The following is a 21,339-nucleotide window of genomic DNA, read 5'->3' on the forward strand; positions in this document are numbered from 1 at the left end:
TCTGTAAAGAGTTGTTGAATAAAAGGAAAAATTACATACCTGCTAATTTCGTTTTCCTTAGTGTAAACAGATGGACTCAGGACCAATGGGTATAGTGTATTCCTGATAGCAGATGGGAGACGGAATCAGATTTCAACGCTGACGTCAGCCTACATATACCCATGCAGGAAGCTTTGCTCTTCAGTATTCTCCTCGAAAAGCAATTGTGGATATGTGTGCTATAATAGCTTGATTACCTTGGCTAACTTGATTAACTAGGACTGGTTCAACTGATTTCCAAATTGGAGACCGCCAATGCACTCAACTGAATAACGCCGACACCCGGCAAGTATGGGTGTCTTGAACTAGGGGTAATACCTGGCTTACCCGTGTTTGCCTTGTTCTCAGGGTTTGCCACCAGAGTTTTCCGGATTCCGGGGCAGCCGTGGGTGGGATGTTGAGTCCATCTGTCTACACTAAGGAAAACGAAATTAGCAAGTAAGTAATTTCTCTATTTCCTATCGTGTAGCAGATGGACTCAGGACCAATGGGATGTACAAAATCTACTCCTGAACCAGGTGGGAGGCTGCCCGTGGTCCACTTAGTACTGCCCTTGCAAAGGTTGTGTCCTCCCGGGCCTGGATATCCAGGCGGTAGAACCTGGAGAAGGTATGTACGGAGGACCACATCGCCGCCTGACAGATCTCGGCAGGCACCAGCATCTTGGTTTCCGCCCAGGACACTGCCTGGGCCCTTGTAGAATGGGCCTTGACTTGGAGGTTTCTCTGCTTCTACGTAGGCCACCTTGATTACTTCTTTGATCCAGAGGGCTATGCTTGCCAGCGAGGCCGCTTCCCCCTGTTTCTTCCCACTTTGAAGGACGAATGGGTGGGTCCATCTTTCATACAGATTCCGACCTTTCCAGGTATCAGACTAGGAGTCTGCAGACGTTTAGATGGCGAAGAAGGCGCGAGTCTTCAGAGTCCTTATGGTCGTCTAGAGATGGCAGCGAGATGGTTTGGTTTAGATGAAATTGAGAAACCACCTTCGGGAGAAAGGAGGGGACAGTGCGTAGCTGTATGGATTCCGGTGTGAACCTGAGGAACGGTTCCCGGCAGGATAGCGCTTGAAGTTCGGAGATGCGACGGGCGGAACATATTGCCACCAGGAATGCACTCTTCAAGGTCAGGAGATGTACTGACAGACCACATGTAGGTCTGAAGGAAGCTCCTGCTAGGAAGTCTAAAACTAGATTGAGATTCCACAGGGGCACCAGCCACTTTAATGGTGGTCGGATTTGTTTGACCCCTCTCAGGAAGCAGGAAACATCTGAATGGGTTGATAAACTGATGCCGTCCACTCTGGCTCTAAAACAGGCCAGCGCGGCCACCTGAACCTTGAGGGAGTTGAGAGACAACCCCTTCAAGCCATCCTGCAGAAATTCCAGGTTCATGGGGATTTTGACTGTCCGCAGAGGATCTTGCGGTCCTCACACCAGGCTTCGAATACCCATCATTTTCGTATGTAAGCTAGAGACGTGGAGAATTGCGTGCTCGGAGCAAGGTGTCAATCACTGCCTTAGAGTATTTGCTCTTCTTCAGGCGAGTCCTCTCAATGGCCAGACCATAAGAGAGAATCAGGTCGGATCTTGGTGGAGGATCAGTCCTTGCCAGAGAAGGTCTCTGTGTGGAGGTAGGCACCGAGGGTTCCCCGCAAGAAATCTTCCTCATGTCTGAGTACCATGGCCTTCTTGGTCAGCCCGGGGCCACTAGGAGTACTAGTCCCTTGTGGTGTTCTATCTTGCGGATGATCCCGCCCATAGTGGCCATGGGGGTAAGGCGTACAGCAGGTCTTCCTGTGGCCAGGTCTGGATGAGGGCATAGATTCCTCGAGATTGTGATTCTCGTCTGCAGCTGAAGAACTTGGGCATTGGACCGGGTTGCCAGGAGATCCATGGCTGGGGTTCCCCAGCGGTTTACTATCAAGTGGAAGGCTGTGGTTGACAGCATCCATTCCCCTGGGTCTAGACTCTCTCTGCTGAGGTAGTCCGCAGTGGCGTTGTCTTTTCCTGCGATGTGGGCGGCTGAGATCCCTTGCAGGTTTGCTTCTGTCCACGCCATTAGGGGGTCTATTTCCAGGGACACCTGTTGGCTTCTGGTTCCGGCGGTTGATGTAGGCAACTGTTGTAGCGCTGTCCGACATGACTGACAGATTCGCCCCAGAGTCTGTGACTGAATTGTAGGCAGGCTAGTCTGACTGCTCGGGCTTCCGGTCGGTTTATGCTCCATCCCGACTCTTCCTTGTCCCATTGCCCCTGGGCCGTCAGTTCCTAGCAGTGGGATCCCCACCCTCGCATCCGTGGTGAGCAAGCTCCAGATCATGAGGATAGTCTTACTCCCTTGCTCAGATGGTCTTCCTGTAGCCACCATTGGAGCTGGGTCCGAACCTCTGCCGGTAGCTGGAGGCGAATGGAGTAGTTCTGGGACATCGGGTTCCATCATGACAGCAGGGAACGTTGTAGTGGGCGCATGTGGACCCTTGCCCATGAGATGACTTCTTGGGTTGATGTCATGAGACCGAGGGCTTGGAGGTAGTCCCATACCTTACGACGAGCATAATTCAACAGTTTTCGCAACTGGTCCATCAGTTTCCTTCTCCTTGTAGGGGGGGGGGGGGGGGGAAACAACCTTGTCTTGTTTGATGTCAAACCGGACTCCCAGGTACTCTAGCGATTGGGAGGGCTGTAGGCAGCTCTTGGCAGTGTTGACGACCCACCTGAGATTCTGCAGAGGATTCTTGACTCTGGTGGTCGCCTGGTAACTTTCCTCTGGAGATTTTGCCCTGATCAGCCAATCGTCCAGATAAGGATGTACGAGGATTCCTTCTTTCATCAGTGTCGCCGCCACTACCACCATGATTTTGGTGAACATCCAAGGAGCAGTAGCTAGTCCGAAGGGTAGCGCCCAGAAGTGGTAATGATGGTCCAGTATCGCAAAGCATAGGAAGCGCTGATGGTCGTGATGGACCGGAATGTGGAGATAGGCTTCGGATAGATCCAGTGGGGTCAGAATTCCCCCGGTTGTACTGCCCTTATGACTGAACATAGGGTTTCCATGCGGAAGTGTGGTACCATCAGGTAGCGATTGACAGTCTTTCGAACCCGCTGACAGCCACGGGTTCGAACGACGTATGCCGGCATTTTTTTTTTTTGTGCTTCCGACTTAGTATCGCTACCCATTCAATCCTATTTTCAGTAATTTTAGCCTGACTACATGTCCACAAAAGTTGAACAAGTGCTACATAGTTTGGACTGTAAGAGAGCGTTTGCCTTCTGTTTGGAGTGGACTAAAGTCTTTAGAACGTTTGCCCAGTTTTTTTTGTTTCTTTTGACACAACAAACCTGAGATTGCTGTTGCCAGCAGATTGCATCTCCTTCTGTTATACCTAGATGGGCCCTTTTTAAGGCTCAGTATCCGCCACACTGGTGTCAGTCGACCTAAAATCAGCCTCTGTAGAGATCTGCATGACTGCAACATGGAGTTCTCACCATGTGTTCATTTTGAATTACTGCTTGAACAGGGATACCTAGTGTGACAGTGGGCTTGGTCAGTCTGTCCTAAGGAGTCTATTTGAGATTTAAAACCGTACCCAGTTTCTCCTACAGCCTATTAATTTGGTTTCAGGCTGCCTCTTTAAAATGACACAAAATTAAAATTTGACTTGTTGCTACTCAGAACTTGCTTGTTGACATAGAACATTGCCACTTGACTGACCATCTAGATGAGGATACCTCTTAGCCAATCCATCTCTGAAAGCCATCATGGCATACCGAGCAGCCCTTAGCTTTAGGGAGTTTTTATGATGAAGCTTTTCCTGAGCCAACTAAAGGCCCTAGGTAGAAAGCCCCTCTACAAGGGCTCCCCATGACAGGTAGGACATTTATGGTTAGAACAATTTTAACTGGGGGAATTTGGAAGAGTACACCCTTAGCCAGATTAATGAATTAGTCTCCAGGGAGTCCTTCAGAAGCTGGATGATTCACTTGCTACCTTGAAGATCCTGAGTAACCTGATCCCACAGCAATCCGAGGTACCACTGGGCTCTTATGTGAAGATATGTCAATGGAATAACAGACCATGAGGCAACTTCATCATATCCTATTGCCGATGCCTACTGACCCACTTCTGTTTTTTGGGGATTTTTTTAATTGAAAATGTTTATTGGGCAATACGGCATAAACACAAAGAAAACAGTACATATACGTAAATACACCCATTGTCATTTCAAATGTATACAGCAATCAACCAACCCACTCTGGCCGCCAACAAAGCACAAGTGCAACACTTACATAAAAGAAACTACTGCATGTGATAAGCATCATTACCTAAAGTGCTAGAGCTTAGACAATGAACTAAATCATACATTAAAGTACAGATATTCGAAAAAATTTAAGAGCGAATGAAGGGATAGCAACTCCCTAGGAACATTAGCCATGAACATCTAACCCCAAAATACCGCTATTCAAAGGTTAGTAGCCATGTTATAAAAGGGCCCCAAGTGGTTTCAAAGGATGGCAATAGACTATGTCATAAGACTGTGAGGCAAGCTAATCAATAATATCCATGTAAGCGGTGGATCACCAGGGAGACTGATGGAACCTCCGCTAATTTCTAAAATGTGGCTAGCTCACAATGGGCCGCTATGAACACCTGTCGAGAAAAACATTGTATATGCTTTTTCAAACTGGATATTGGGAGGTTAAGCAAGGCATGACAAGGTTCAACAGTAACCGTCACATCCACAATTTGTGTTAGCCTCTCTAAAATTTGCTTCCAAAAAAAAAAACAGACTACCTTCTAGCACTGCCACCATATATGGAAAAAAGTGTCAACACCACTGCAGTTTCTCCAACAGATATCTGACACATTGGGAAATATGCGGTGCAAGCAAACTGGTGTAAAATGCCAATGATCTGCTGACCCATTTCTATCCCCTCCATTGCAGATACCAATGCGATAATCTTCTCCTATGGAAGGAAGGCTCTTGCATAAGTCATGTCTAGCAGAATTCCAATAAATTCCAATTGAGTAAATGAACTCAAGTGGCATTCGGTAGTTGATGATGAACCCCATTAACTTCAACACCTGGATAGTTTTGTTAATCAATTCTATGTCAGTGCCTTGAGACACACTCTTGATCAGCCAATCATTTATTTTATTTATTTATTTAACATTTTTCTATACCAACCTTCATGGTAATAACCATATCAAATCGGTTTACATAAAACAGGGAGGAACTTTAACAATAAATAATAAATAGTCATTTAACAGAAGGAGCAAAGTTACAATCAACAAGGAGGATAAACTTGGAAGCATAGGTAGCTGGAAAAAAAGAGTAGAAGGAGACAAATAGCTGAGAACATAATAACAATACAGGTTAGAATTTTGAATATTTTGGCTGCTTAGGGGTTTCTAATTCCAGAGTTCGTGAATAATGGCTAAGGGCCGTTAGTGTGCTTCAGAAGGTTGCGGGAAGGCTTGGCGGAAAAGCCATGTCTTAAGTTTTTTTCTGAATGTTAGATGGCATGGTTCCAATCTAAGATCTGTGGGGATGTTGTTCCAGATAGTAGGGCCTGCTATCGAGAAAGCCCGGTCTTTCGTGATAGTGAGTCGTGCGGCTTTGGTTGGGGGGGGCTTGCAGAGTTCCTTTGTATGCTTCTCTAATTGGTCTGGTTGAAGTGTGGAATCTGAAAGGGATTTCAAGGTCGAGCTGTAGATGATTGTGGACCGTTTTGTGTATTATGGTGAGGGATTTGTGTAGGATTCTGAAGTTTACTGGCAGCCAGTGTAGGTTCCAGAGGATGGGGGAGATGTGTTCTCCACGGTTGGTGTTGGTCAAGATTCTTGCTGCAGCATTCTGCAGCATCTGTAGAGGTTTGGTGGTGGAGATGGGGAGTCCGAGGAAGAGAGCGTTACAATAATCTATCTTGGCAAAGAGCATGGTTTGTAAGACTGTCCTGAAGTTGTGGAGGTACAGAAGGGGTTTGAGTCTTTTTAACACCTGAAGTTTATAGAAACAATCTTTGGTCGTGTTGTTGATAGCTTTCTTTAGGTTTAGGCGGTTATCAAGGATAATACAGAGGTCTCTTGCATGTGTGACCTGAATGTTGGGGTGGGTCTGTGGAGGGGAATTGTGTTGGTTGGAGGAGATAAGGAGGAGTTCGGTCTTGGCGGTATTAAGGACCAGGTTTAAACTGGTGAGGAGGCTGGTGATGGATTGTATGCAGTTGTTCCAGAAAGAGAGTTTTTGAGATAGATTCTGTTATAGGAATCAGAATCTGCATGTCATCTGCGTAGAGGTAATTTATTAAGTTTAGGTTCGTTACCAGCTGGCAGAGGGGGAGGAGGTAAATATTGAAGAGGGTAGGTGATAAGGATGATCCTTGGGGTACACCAAGCGAAAATTTTATGATGGGAGATTCTTTATTGTTAATTTTTACCTTGAAGCTTCTGTTACTGAGGAAGGAGATGAACCAATTGTGAACCTATCCTGATAGACCAATGTCAGAGTCGATTGAGAAGGATGGAGTGGTTGACGGTGTCGAACGCCGCCGAGATGTCTAGAAGAACTAATAGGAAAGAGTGACCTTTGTCTAGTCCCATGATGATCCGGTCTGTTAGGGAGATGAGGGTTTCTGTGTTGCGCGATTTGCAAAATCCATATTGGGAAGGATATAGGATTTCGTGTACTTCCAAGTATTCTGAAAGTTGTGTATTGACCAGTTTCTCTGTGAGTTTGGCTAGAAATGGAAGATTAGAGATGGGGCGGAAGTTCGATAATTCATTAGGGTCAAGATTAGGTTTCTTGAGGAGGGGTTTGAGAGAGGCGTTTTTTAATCTGTCTGGGTAGATACCTTGTGTTAGAGAGCAGTTTATAATGTTTGCCAAAGGTCCAGAAATGGTGTCTGGGATAAGTAGCAGAAGTTTAGTTGGGATATTGTCGGCCAGGTGGCTGGCTGGTTTCAGTCTCTTCAGTAGGGACTCAATCTCACTAGAGGAGATTAATTCAAAAGTGTCAAGAGTAGCTCCAGTGTGTTTGGGGATGTAGGAGAGTGTGGAGTGGGGGGTGGGTTGTGTTGGAGGGGAGGAGTGCAAGGGTGTTAGAAATCTTCTTCTGAAAGAATAGAGCGAGCTCACTAGCCTTAGATTGTGCCTGTTCGTCTGAGATAGTAGGGGGGGCTGTTTTTGTGATCTGTGAGACGTATGAGAAGAGAGCCTTGGCATCGAATTGTAGGTCGTGGATTCTATTGGATTCATCTAGGCAGGGGAACACATGCATCCCCAATTTGCATAAATAATCTGTCATCACTGCCAAACATGACTGAAGAGCAGTACACAATATTGGAGACGGTGGTCCTGTAGTACCAATGAGATTTTCTGTAACTTGAAAATATATCTTTACAAAGGTGTGAGCATCCTTTAGATCTAGAGAACATAGTCAATCCCCTTCTCTAGGAAATGATTCAGGCCGCATAGGAAAATCATTTTGAACTTTACACTTTTCGGGAACTTGCTCAATGCCCTCAGGACTAGGGTGGGAAGAAGACCCCTTGATTTCTCTGGGATCAGTAAATACTTGGAGTAAATTCCCCATTCTCTTTCCCCTAGTGGAACAGGCTCAATCACATTGGCCTCTAAGACAGAAGAGGGCTCCATTTGCAATAGTTTGATGCTACGACACCAACCAAGCAGATTTCAGTAGACAATCTGGAGAATTGTTCAAAAGAGTAGTCTTTTTTGTATTAGGCTGAAAATCAAGTGTCTGAAGTTATTCTAGGATAATTGTTTATGTAAAACAGAACCTACCTCCAAAAGGAAGGACCTCTAGAACAGGTATTGGCATCTCAGCTGGCATCTTTATAATCCAGTTAAATCCCTGCCCCAAATATGGCTAGGATGATGGCTGTAACTTTGAGGGCTTCCAATGCTGAGGATAAGCATGAGGACACTGCTGCTGATGGGACTGAGGGGGTAAAGGAAAACAAATACCTTCTCCGCGCTCCACTCAGGTATCTCCTAATTGAGGGGCGTGGGCATATAGTGGTAGTGAAGAGGATCTAAAGCAACACACTACTTGACAAAGTGTCTCTCTATTGCAAGGCATGTCCACAAGTCTTTCCTTGACATCCTGACGGAGGCCTGCAGCCAGGCGAGTCTGCAGACGCCAACACCTATTTCAGAGATCTTGATGCCTTATCAAAAAAAAAAAAAAAAAAAGTTGTCAACTGGACCACAATTTTTCCACACTCCATGCCCTTTTCTACCAGTGCTTTTCAAAGCTGACATGCTGCTTTTGAGGAAGCTGCTCTGCTGCTTTTTTCACTTTCAGAATGTCCCACATATACTGGCTCATGAAGAGCTGATAAGCAGCTATGCAGGAATTGAGCACCGCCCTTGGGGGGGGGGGGGGGGGGGGGATCTTTGCTCAAGTAACTCGAGGAAATCCTTTCCTAGGGGCACCAACAAATGGTTTCTGTACCCCTTGGCTTTCTTAAGAGGAGATTCAGTCACCACTTACTGGTATGGAAGCTGCTGCTTCTCAAATCCTGAAATCTTCTGAACACATATTACAATCACCTTCTTGTTCACTGAAGCTACAGAGAAAGAATGCTCCCACATACTCTACTACTCCTACTGAAAGAATTCATGTAATGGACTGCCACTATATTCTTATGGAGCTCCAGGAACTGGAACATGTCCAGTGTTTTTGTTCTGGACTCTTCCTCCCCCCCACAACATAAATGGAATGGCATCTGCCATTCTTTGGATAAAAATAATCAATTTTCTAGAAAAAAACATTTTTTAGAGATGGGTTGAAAGTTTCATATTTTAATGTAGGCGACAGCACCTTTACTGATTGTAATCATTAACTTCCAACCACCTCCGTGAAATATTTTTTGAAAAATGTTTTTCTTAAATGTTAAAGTGTTGTATATGACATCCATTGAGCAATTCATCTCTTTGAATAAATTTATTTTTAAAACTTTTACCTTCTTTTTAACTGAAACGAATGGCGTCGGTTTGAACATCAAAGGGACGATTGAACAGGATATGTTCCAAAAGAACAAGAGTATGGCAATAACTCATTGGTTGTAGTTTGTTTACAGCGTTTACCTCCCCTGAAGAAGGACGGATGGTCTGAAACATGTACTTGTTGGGATTTCTACAATGATTTAGCACCAGCCGAAGGGTATAAGGTATTCATACGTGAATGATTCAAACAGTTTCAGTTAAAAAGAAGGTAAAAGTTTTTTAAATAAATTTATTCAAAGTGATGCATTGCTCAATGAATGTCATGTACAACACTTTTTTGGGACTTTCTGGAGTCGGTCTTCATAACTTGGTGGTCTGCCGAGGTTTTTTTTTTTTGTTTTTTGCTGAAGTACAGAAAAGCAGTTTTTTCTGCTTTTCTGTACTTCTTTTAATGCGCTCAACTATTAACGCCTGCTCCAGGCAGGCGTTAATATCTGAGCGATAAATGTGCATCTGAGACGCACATTTGGTTTTTTTAATGCGGAGTGAATGAGTAATAGGCTCATTCACATGCATTTTCATATGATAAGCGCTCTCTCATTCATGCCTCGTTAGATGCGGGTTAAATAGGCGCTAATCCCCCTATTGCATTAGGGGTTAGATTAGTGTCTATTTAACCCGTGTCCGACAGCAGGTTAAAAACAGTATGCTCGTGTGAGCGCACTGTATTGCATCAGCCCCCTAGGTCTTTAAGTCAAGTCTTTTTTCATCAGTTCTGAAGTGTCAGAATATTTTAGTTTCAAAAGTCAATTTAAATTTTAAAAAAATCCAGGTACTTATTCTGTAACACTGATGCAGTTTGGTTGACTAATGATTAAAATGGGCAAGGAACATTATCTATGCTCTTATCACTAGAACAGTGGTTATGTTCCTGTCCTTGATACCGCCACTAAACAGGTCATGTTTTCAATATGAACATTCATGAAATATTTGCAGGTATATGGCAGATGGACTGGGTTATCTTAAACCAGATCTGCTGAGGCAGCCCAAAGTATTGGAATTGAGAATCACTACTTTCAAGGGTTCTATTACACTGGACGAACAGTGTACAGAAGGCCCTAATACATATTTCACGTTATAAATCATATTCAAAGTGCAGGAACATACTACTGCAGATGTAGCCAAATCCAGTTATCAAGAGCACAGAACAGGTCTGGTTTTCAGGATATCCACAATGAACATGCATGATTTGAATGCACTGTCTACAATGTATGTAAACATCTCACACATTCATCATGAATATGCTCTACACCAGACTGGTTTTGTGGCTATTAAGCACCAAGTTGACCACACCTACATGACTGTTTCATAAACAAGTCAGTAAATTTAAATATTTGCCTCTATGGTCAATATATGCATATTCAGATTGCCTGATATTATATGCATATTCAGATTGCCTGATATTATATTGACCAATGTATGGTCAATATAATATCAGGATTACAAATCCAAACCACTCTGTCCCTGGGAGTGAAGGCACTTCAGCCATGACAGAACAGTGTCTCTAACTGGCCAGACAGGAGCCCTCACATACCAGATAACTAAGGGAGTTTCAATCTGTAGTCCCTGGACTTTTGCTACAATGGCTGAGCTATAAGAAGGGGTGAGAGACTATAAAATTGGGGAAAACTCTATGATTGAAAACAAGCAATTACAAACTTATAAATTATAGCTTCCAAAGCATGGCTGTAGGGTCTCCAGGTCAATCAGGTTTTCAGAATATCCACAATGATTACACTAGGGAACAATTTTTAACATAATTCCTGTTGAGTTCGATTTTTCAGCTGTTTTAAACAAACAGGAATGCTGATTTCAAAACTGCAGTTAGTTTTCTTCTATCATGTCAAGTTTTTTCTCTACAGCCTCTCTTAGGCCTGGATTTATCAACATGCACTAAATAACGCATACGATAGGAAAAGGAGCGTGTTTTATGGTAATAGGCTGTTTATCGCAAAGTGCGCTATCTTAGCGCTTCGCATAGGTATTACCGCAAACTGTGATAACTTTTTCGCACTTTGCGGTGAGTGCCAGAATTGTTGTAATTCCTACCTACGACCATTGTCATTCAAAAACCTTGTCAAGGACTTTCTTGGAAATACATGAGCACAAAATGACACCAAAATTGTCTAGAAACTCTTGGAGAGCTTCAAAATGCTTCGTTGCAACATGAGCATCAAGGTGCATTTTCTGCATAGCCATCTTGCTGACTTCCCGAAAAACCTTGGTGCAGTCAGTGATGAGCAAGGTGAACGATTCCACCAAGATTTGAAGGTCATGGAGGCACAGTATCAGGGTAGATGGGATATACATATGATGGCTGACTACTGTTGGAGCATCAGGCGAGATTGTCCACAGATTGAACACTGTCAGAAAAGCTATAAGCATAAATTTTTACCTTAATATGTATGTTTGGTAGCAGAACTTTACAACTTGTACACAATTTGAATTACAGTAACAATATATAGCCTTTGTATGAATAAAATAACTAAATGGTATATTCAGGTAATTTTTTCTTTTATTTCCTTTGTATGTACATTTTGTATTATTTGAGACAAAGGGAGGGTATCCTGTACCTTAAAAAGTTGACGTGATAGAGAAAAACTGGGATCATTTTTGGATTCAGATGTCAAAATGTAGTCAAAAACAAGTATCAGATCTAACTCAAAGAAAATTGTGTTCCCCATTGTTATGTATGAAATTAACCAGGCCAGGTTTTAGAAGCCCTGCTATAAATTGCCTTAGAGCCCTAAATATCTGTCAACCTGTCTAAAATTTTTATTTTTCTTAAATAAGGGTAAAAAAGAGGTAGATTAAATGTTGCATGTAAATTCAGTGTTATCTGGGTCAAATTAAAATAACATACTAGGAACCTATCACAAGCAAAATTATTACAAATCCCCTCAAAATAAGCACTCTATCGCTGACTAGAAAATAAGAACTGATCCAACTACTGAATGACAAATTCACTTCAGTGATCAATACCATAACCCCTCTTAAACCCAACTCCAGAAGACCCTCTAAAACACTCCTTGGTTACAAGAGGACCTTCTCCTCAAACAGCAATTTTGCCAACTTGAACAAGCTTATCAGAAACAGAAAACAAACCCAACATCTGTAGCTGCAGGGAACATGCAAAAAAATATGAAGTGACCATCCAAAAGGTCAAAAAAAGACTAAGCAAACAGAATTATCAATGAATTATCCAAGTTAACTCTTTGAACAAGTACAAAACCAGAATCACAAGCCATTAAGACTACCAGAGAATCACTCAGCAGAAGACTTTGCTAAACTCTTCATGGATAAAATCCATGCTGTGTGCCACTTTTGATACTACTTACCCAAGTCCAATTGACACAACCACCCCTTCTCCTCCGTATACAGCACCACCTTTAACTCTCCCATGAAACTACTACTCTGCACGACTTCAGAACCATCACTCACGAGAAAGAGCAGATCCTCCAAAGAACCTGCCAGTCTACAAGCTCATTAGACCCAATTCCTATCGGACTGAGTATAAAGTATTGTGCATTATACACAAAATAATTTACGGAGAAGCAACAGAATGGCTTAATGCAGCCATTAGACTACATATACCCCAAAGACATTTAAGATCCAATAATAAGGGGCTGTTATCAATCCCTTCGGTACAATCAGCCCATCTTTCACAAGTCAGAGATAGAGCGATCTCTCTAGCTGGCCCAAAAATTTGGAATACGTTACCAGAAATGATCAGATTACAGCAGAACCTTAAAACATTTAAGAAAAAGGTTAAAACATGGCTATTTTGCAAGGCCTATGATGAAGAAACTCAATGATTGGATTGAATATTGATGCAGCACAGATGAGGCGAATTCAAGTTTTTTTTTCATTATTTGCTTTTATTGTTTTTTTCCTTTTATTATCATTGACATGTTGACTTAAATTTTATTTGAATCTATTTTATATTATGTTTTAATTTTGTTAAATATTATTAAGACTGTATTTTATCTTTATTTTAAACTATTTATCTAAACTGTTATGATGGTAAATTCCAAATGACGGTCTATAAAAAAAATAAATACCGTATTTTTCGCTCCATAAGACGCACCATTAGACCATAAGACGCACCTAGGATTCAGAGCGGGAAAATTAAAAAAAAAAAAAAAATGGTGTGCTAAACCGGCTCTGTTCCCGGGCGTCTGTGCTTCTTATGGAGCAAATTAGAGTTGGGCATAAAATGGTTTTTTGTCCCCATTCCAATCCTTTATATTTAATTAACTACAACTCTTACTATTTTAGAGTTGTAGTGGAGGGGAAATGTCTGAGCAATGGACGGCCGGCGCCATCTTGTGCTCCTACCCTGTGACAGGGGCCGACCAATGGCACTGGTAGCCCCTGTGACATAGTAAGGGCAGAGGCTATCGGCGCCATTTTGAATACTGGCAGCCGACGGCCCAAGTGCAGGAGATTGCTCCGGACCCCTGCTGGACTACCAGGGACTTTTGGAAAATCTTGGGGGGGGGGGGGGGGTTGTAGTTAATTAAATTTAAAGGGTTGGGATGGGGACAAAAAAAAAACATTGGTTGTAGTTAGTTTTTTTATTTTTGTTTTTTTTAATATTCGTTCCATAAGACGCACAGACATTTCCCCCCCCCCCCCCCCCCCACTTTTGGGGAAAAAAAGTGCGACTTATGGAGCAAAAAATACGGTAAATAAGCAAACAAGACTTAGCCCTTTGCTGCCTACCATAACTAAGTCATCTTATTACAGGCCTCCTTACGTAATTTATTTAAAAGGCAATAATTAAACCCATTCTGAAGAAATCAGGCTCTAGTCCTAAAATAAATTGACCACTAGCACCCAGTCTCTAGCCTCCCCTCTCTTTCCAACTCCTAGATTTCCCCAAAGAGGGCAACATCTTACAACCTCAACAATCTGGCTTCAGAAAAGGCCACAGAAGGGAATCCATCTTTTTGGCCATCACTAATGGCATCCAACTAAATGCAGACCAAGAGGGTGAGTCAATTTTAGTCGTCTTAGATCTTTTTGCAGCCTTTGACACAGTTGTTCGCAATCTCCTGCTTCGGCACTTAGGAAATATTGGCACTGGGGGAATGGTCCTCAAATAGCTTGAATTTTTTCTATCTGACAGAACACAATTGGTATCATGGGCCAACACACCTTCTACAAAAAACTTCACTTATAGAGTGCCACAAAGTTCTGTTCTCTCCCATATCTATATTCATCCATTGTGACCTTATATAGACCTTCAACCCCAATGCCACCTATTTGCAGATGACATTAAACTTTGTGTCAAAATAGGATCCAATCAAGTCTCTTCCATCAGCACTCAATAACTGTCTTACTGCAGTAGCCCAATGGATCCGCAATCACAAACTTAAAAATTTAAGTACGCCAAATTTGTTTCAAAACATGTGTATTCTGTCTATAGCAATCTATTTTGAAATGTTTATATATGTTATCTACCTAGCACAGTTAAACAATATAACAAAACAATTAAAAATACAGCAAAACATATGATCATAGCATTACCTCTACTAAAATCAAGCTAGGAGAAAGCCTGCAAAAATAAAAAAGGTCATCCCCTGCTACTTCTACCTTCTCTACCAAGGAATCTTCTCCAGCCAAAAGTCAGTACAAAACCTCAGGATTCAGCTTCACCAGAATCTCTCAATGGAAGCTCACAACTCTAAAATAGTAAGAGTGTCCGACATGTTTCTTTGCCAGATTCAACAATTATGCAACTTCTTAAATCAGAAACCTGGCTACTGTAGTTCAAGCACTAATCACCACTCAAACTGACTACTGTAGTTCACTACTGAATGGCATCTCTTATTACAGATTTTGAAATCTTATAACTCCTGCAAAATACTACAGCCAGAATTTTGGTAGGGACCAATGTAATCAACCACATCAGTCCCATCCTACACAAATTGTACTGGATTCCAGTAAAAACAGAATAAAAAGCAAAACCCTCTCCTTTGTCCTCAAATCTGTGAAGACAAGCTTCAGAATATTTCTTCCTTCTTCTTGCCTCATACACACCAACCATTCCTCACAAAAAAACTCAGCTTCCCCACCTCCCTTTGTCATTGGTAAAGCTGAACTGCACAAGACTGCAGTTTTTCAGCTGCTATGAACCCAAAATCTGGAATGAGGTACACTACCCCTACCCCTTCGGCTTGAACCTTGCTACCTCATGTTCCAAGAAAAAAGCAGAAGCTTGGCTGTTCAACCAAGCCTTTTCTCAGCCAAGCTAATGGGTATTAAGATCCAGTCTTTATACAAGAATGACTGCATATAACATTATAACATATGCTACTAGTAATATAACGGAATCCCATTTAAGCAGACTGAAATCCACTTTGAGACCATTCTTGGAAAAAAAAATGGAAACTCAAATGTTTGTAAACAAACCTGTTTTCTAATGACAGGTTGATTTTCATTAATATCTTACATTTTTACTTAAAAGTTATCCAATTTTATTGTACTTAATTCTTAACTAAGCCTTTACCTGTTTTTGCCATCAAAACATTTACAGCCATCCTATTTAAAAGCACATCAACATCTCTAAGTATTGTGATAACAAGAGAAGATGCTGACATGTCCCAAAACATGAAAGAATTTGCCCAGCAGATATCACATCTTCCCAGGGCTTAATTTGTGGGGGATTTTAAGAGGCAGAACAACAAAGGTTCCAGCACCTCTTTTCCAGGCAGCCTACAGGGAAAAGGGAAGTGAGCCTAGCAAAGAACAGATACTTTCCTCATTCAGTCTTTCCCCTCCTTCTCCTATTGTGCACAGAACAGGAGAGGAGGGTGTGATCCTGCAGCAAACACTGCACACTAAAGAACAAGGACAAAAAGAGGTTGAATTAGCATGAGTTTGAAACTTGTGAACCATAATTCCAATCATCAAGGCTTCAACCCTGGCTACTAATGCTACTGATAAGTTTCAAACTCATGCTAATTCAACACCTTGCCGGGTCTGTTACCCAGGGCTTAATTTCTGGTAGAATGACCCAGAACTGTGTTCTGCTACCTTTTGTCTTGTACCTGAGTGAGCAATCAGTTCTGATAGGTGACAAACAGCCAGAGGTTGAACACTGGTGGGAGCTGAAAATGGAGGATCAGTGGAGTGAAGAGGAAGAAGAGTTATGCTCAAATGTGTATTTCAAATAGTATCTGTACGTGTGTTTTGGGAAACAGCACTCACAAACTGTCCTGACTCCACCCTGTCATACATTTCACAGCTGGCCCTGATCCCCTCCCCCAAACTGACAATTCCACTTCCTTTTTATCTACAAATTAAGCCATGCAGATTTCAACTTTCTATGCTTCTCAGTCACTTTTTAGTTCACCTTAAACCTCTACCTAGTTTATCAACGTCTGAGTTAACAATGTGGTAAGTTTTTCCATTGCCTCCACCTCATTTATTCTCCATGAACCTCTAGAAAAAGCTTAACTTTCATTAACAGGAAAAGAAACAAAGGAACAAAATTCAGGAACACTGCATATGAAAACAAAAACAGATTATAAAAAAAAAATCCCCAGCAGTGACCAAATTACAAAAATTTGCATAAACCAGGGCTGTAACTAGGGGTTGGCAAGAGGGGCAGCAGCCAAAAGCTTTGTGGGAGTGGTAAATTACAAATTCAGGTGTGCCACTATCCTACCATTCAGGCTGGGGGGTGGGGGCGGGTGTTACAGGCAAAGAGAGATCAAAGTGGAGTGGGGTCAAAGTTAAGGGCAAATATGCCTGCTTACCCCAGGTGCTAAAATGCCATGACTCTAGAAAAACACAAATTGCACTCTTTCCACTGGAAAACAAATTTATAACAAAAACAAACATGAGGAAACAATATAAATCAGCGAATCCTACCATGAAATTTTTACATATGATTTTTAACTTTTAAAACAAATATAAAACAATACATGTGAAATCAGAATGCTATAAATCAGGACTTTCCAGACCTGATTTAGGGACCCCCACAGTCAGTCAGATATCATAGATACTCACAATAGGCAAATTTATCTCATGCACCTTCATTGTGGAAATCCTGAAAACCCAAATGGCTGAGTGATCCTCAGGACAGGTTTGAGAAGCCCTGATGTAAATGCTAAAACCATGATCCCGTGTCTGATGCACCCAATAGAGTTTAGACAGAATCATAAACCACTTGATAAATAATTTACCACTCAAATGTTTCAAAATATAAGACGCAAAAAAAAATAAAATAAAATATATATATATATATATATATATATATTTATATATACACACACTTATCCTAAACGTGACCATCTATTAAAAACACCAATGACCCTTTTGATGCCAGGGTATAAGCAGATAACTGCCTGCTTCAGAAGCAAAATTAAACTAGCTAAGCCTGTATTTTTTTTTTTATAAGATTTATTAAAAATCAATAATCATATGTAAACTTTCATGGTAGAACTAGTTTATATTTCCTCACTGTCTTTTGTGTTTTACATTGCAAGTGATCTATGTTTTGTTTTGGTAGTGGTGTAATTTCCAAACAATTTAACCCAGTTCCATAAGTCTGTTGACTAACTATACTTCCAGCTTTAAAAATATTGCTAAAAAATTGCTAATATTGCTCTGTCAAACTAACACTTTATCCTCGAAACACGTTAAGCAAAATTACCTGAAATAATTTTTTTAATTTTACAGCCACAAATGACAACTCCATTTAAGAAATTATATAGATACTGAACAAAAAATAAAGCTTTACAGAATTTAACACCAAATATTCCTTGAACTCATTATACAGTTTGAACATGTGTACACATTAATGCTTGCATTAGTTATATAAAACTGAATTTAATACTAAATATCAAAACATGAATAAAGGAAGTACCATTAAAGCACAAAAAAATTCAAATTACTCAATAGAAAAATAAAGTTGACAGAAAATATAGCTTTTAAGGCTGAGGTATAAATATAAATGCAAACTTTTGAGATTTCTTAGGTCTCTTCACAACATTATAAGTTACTCAAGTGGATCAGCACTACACAAAAGCTTTTTAGCAATGGTTCTGTTTTAGCAAGCAAATAGCATCCCTCTGTGTAGGCCAGTGTACTGGTATGGGAAAGAGTTATGAAAAATGGGGTGCAGAGGGGAGTGAAAATGTTTCAATTTTGTAATCTTATTGTACTCTGTTGTCAATGTGAAATGAATGATGGATTATCAAATGCTATTAAATAAATGCATGCGAGAAAAATATGTGCAATCAAGTAACCACAACAGAAGCAACCAAGAAAAGAGCTTAGGCCCAAGCTGCTGAACAGCCAGCATTGCAAATATTTGAATTTCTTTTTAAATCCTACTACAGCTAAAAAGTCTGTTTTTGTACATAACATCAGCTTTACCATTTGGTTACTCCATCATGAACATTTCCTGCTTGACAACCTTTCTAATGGTCCACTATATGCAAGGATTTGAAGAAATGTACTTCTCACAATACTATATGACACCCATGAACCTCTGTTGCTTCATAAAGCAATTCAATTTTTATAAAATGAATTAGGTTTTAAATAGCTAATCATAAATGGTCATAAATGATCCCTGTGTGTTAATTTCTATGATGAAACCCCACATCCAGTACCAGGCAGGCCAGTGAAGATTACAAGTATCTAAAGCTTTTCCCCACTCTATGTCTATGGAGAACTGAACAAGGCACTCAGACCAACACCATGCTACTGGAATGTATTTATGATAAGTAAATGAAGTGTTAATTTTGATCACATTATTGCATGGTGAAATTTCAGCTACTGGGTCTGGTACTAGGATTGGCAATAGATTCTAGCTGCTATTTTAAGTTAATAATGGACAACTAGGCTTTGTAAAAACCTGCATTGAAACAATCATGTAGTTTAATTTAGATTTCTGAAAACTGCAAAGACAAATCTTGTCCTTTATTTTAACAAAATAAACCACTAAATATGAATTACCAAAAAGACTAGTTAACGTTAATTTCAAGCATCCAAACTGATTTCATCCATAAAACTTCTTTTGTTTGATTTTAAAAGGGCTGGAATGTATTTCTGGATTTTATTTTTCAAACTAAAAATATGAAAGGAAAATATATCTTAAATGGTTTTAAGTGGCATCATTCAAGTTTTAAAGAAATTATAAAGTATTCATACTTGGAAAATTAGTTACAATACAGTATACTCTCAAGTCAAAATATCAACTTAGATTATGACCTTGTACATAAGAGGTAATCACTGAGTTTACTCGTATTATCTTATTAATTAAAATCGGTGGTGAAAAAGAATTGTCTACCACGCCTAACACCACCAGAGCGCCGACACCTCAGTATCAACGTTTACAGCTTGGGTTTCTTTACATAAAGAAAAAAAATAAAAAAATTAAGACGACTGACGCGGCAATGGTGCTAAGTTACTGGCTCCTTCCACCTCACAACTGATTAAACGAATCCAGTAAAAAAATAAAATAAGTCTCCGTAGACAAATAGTCATGTCAGCGGTTAATTCAGAAAAGGACAAGAGCAGCCGGCTTGGGCGAGCGTGCGTTAACAGGAGCCGGGACCTGGACGGCTCTGGCCGTAGAGAAACCCCGGTAGTAGCAGGGAGGAAGGGGAGGGGAACTCGATGGGAGTCCAGCGCCACTCGGACGGAGGGACTAGGGAGCGCGAGCCGGGGCCTTGGTGCCAGGCGGAGCCCGGGCCTACATCTCCCCCGACTCGCTCGCTCCACCTAAGCAATGGCGTTGGGCGGCAGAGAAGAGGCAGCCGGGGGGGGGGGGAGAGGGGAGAGGGGAGACCGAGACACGACCCCGGCGGAAGGAAGAGGAAATCTCCGGAGAAGGCCTGAGCGTCAAGGGCCGGCTGCTCCATCATCATCATCAGTCAGCCCCAGACAGGATGGGGGCGAGGAGAGCCGTCAGCCATTTTCCTTTCCAGCACCAAAAAGAAATTACAGTTATAAATAAAACATCCACATATAACCAGCTCGAGCTGTGGAAAGCACCGCTCGCCACCGGCTCCTAGGAAGCGAACACGGGAGGCAGCAGCCAACCCGGACGGAGCGGAAAACACCGGCAACCCCCTCCCAGACTTCTCCCCGCCTGTCACCCTCCCCCCACCCCGCCTGCGGGGAGCAGACACACGGCGGCTTCCAACCGCCCCGGCCCGCTTCCTTCCCCAACCTTAACCGCACAGCAAGACTCACCGCAAACTAGCGCAGCCGCCCCGTCCCCCTCGCCTCTGCCGAGCCAGAGAAGCCGGGTCGCGTCTCATAGCAGGAAACGGGCGGGAGGCGGGCCGAGAGCACCGAGCCGGCCTCCCCGTCAGTCTGCGTCCACCAAGGCCAAGCTTTCCGAAGCACGCACGGCCACTGAGCGCCGGGCGGAGAGGTTGGGGGGGGGGGGGGGGGTTGTTGCCGCTCGCTAACTCCCGCCCGCCCCGGCCGGCGGTGCCTGCTCCTGCGTCACCAGCAGCTCCTCCTGCTCCACTAACGGCGGCGCGGCGGTGGCCGCTGCTCCGCCTCTCTCCCGCGCGGGGCTCCACTGGCGAAAAGGTTCGCGCTTGGTCTGCAAAAGTCCCGGCTGTCGCTCTCTTCGTCCCTCACCGTTGCTGCCCAGGGGCGCCCCCCTCAATATGGCGGCTACGGCGGATGCTAGCGGCGCTAGGGCCGCGGCGGACACCGGCGCACAAGTCCGGTGAGCGAGGCGACGGCCGTGCGCAACCCTACGCACGAGCACGTGATGCCCGTGCGCGTGGACAGGTGAGGCGAGTGGCCCACCGGCTGGCGGAGCTCAGCAGCCGAACCAGTGGTTACTCTCAGGGCCGGGTCACGCCTCGTCACTAATCTGCGTCAACGTGACACTGGTTGGGGAGGGAGGCGGAAGCAGTATGGACGCTGCCTGTTAGGTCGCGGGATTCCTTTCTGGTATTCGCTGTACGTGAATGCCGGAAGGGAAGCAGTTACGCTCCACTCACAGGGCCCCGGAGCGCGGCCTTGTATTTTGTTTCATTGTGACTAGCCTGCGTACGCTCACTGCGCTGCCGCGGAATGCCCGGATAATGATAGGCGGAGGCGGCAACTACGCTGTACTTCCGCTCTGTAAGCCCTCTAGTGCTACCTGAAGGTGGTTGATAGGGAACGGGGCTGCGAAGGAGAGCTGCAAACTGTGTTCTGTTCCAATTCTAGGAGTTGCAAATGCTGTAATTTGATTGCTGTCTTTTAATATTGGAGAGCTATTCTGATTTCCGTATTTGTGCGA

At 42.8% G+C, this 21,339-nt stretch overlaps 1 protein-coding gene across 1 annotated transcript in view; it reads right to left on the reverse strand.

Annotated features, from left to right (window-relative positions):
- Window positions 1–20,913, reverse strand: part of USP9X (ubiquitin specific peptidase 9 X-linked) — a 723,495-nt gene extending 702,582 nt beyond the window's left edge. Inside the window, 1 exon segment of the mRNA XM_029603145.1 lies at window positions 20,286–20,913. The gene's annotated coding sequence lies outside the window, so the exon portion shown is untranslated.
- Between the last annotated feature and the right edge of the window lie 426 nt (window positions 20,914–21,339).

The sequence above is a fragment of the Rhinatrema bivittatum genome, chromosome 5 (assembly GCF_901001135.1).
Source record: "Rhinatrema bivittatum chromosome 5, aRhiBiv1.1, whole genome shotgun sequence".
Lineage (NCBI taxonomy): Eukaryota > Metazoa > Chordata > Amphibia > Gymnophiona > Rhinatrematidae > Rhinatrema > Rhinatrema bivittatum.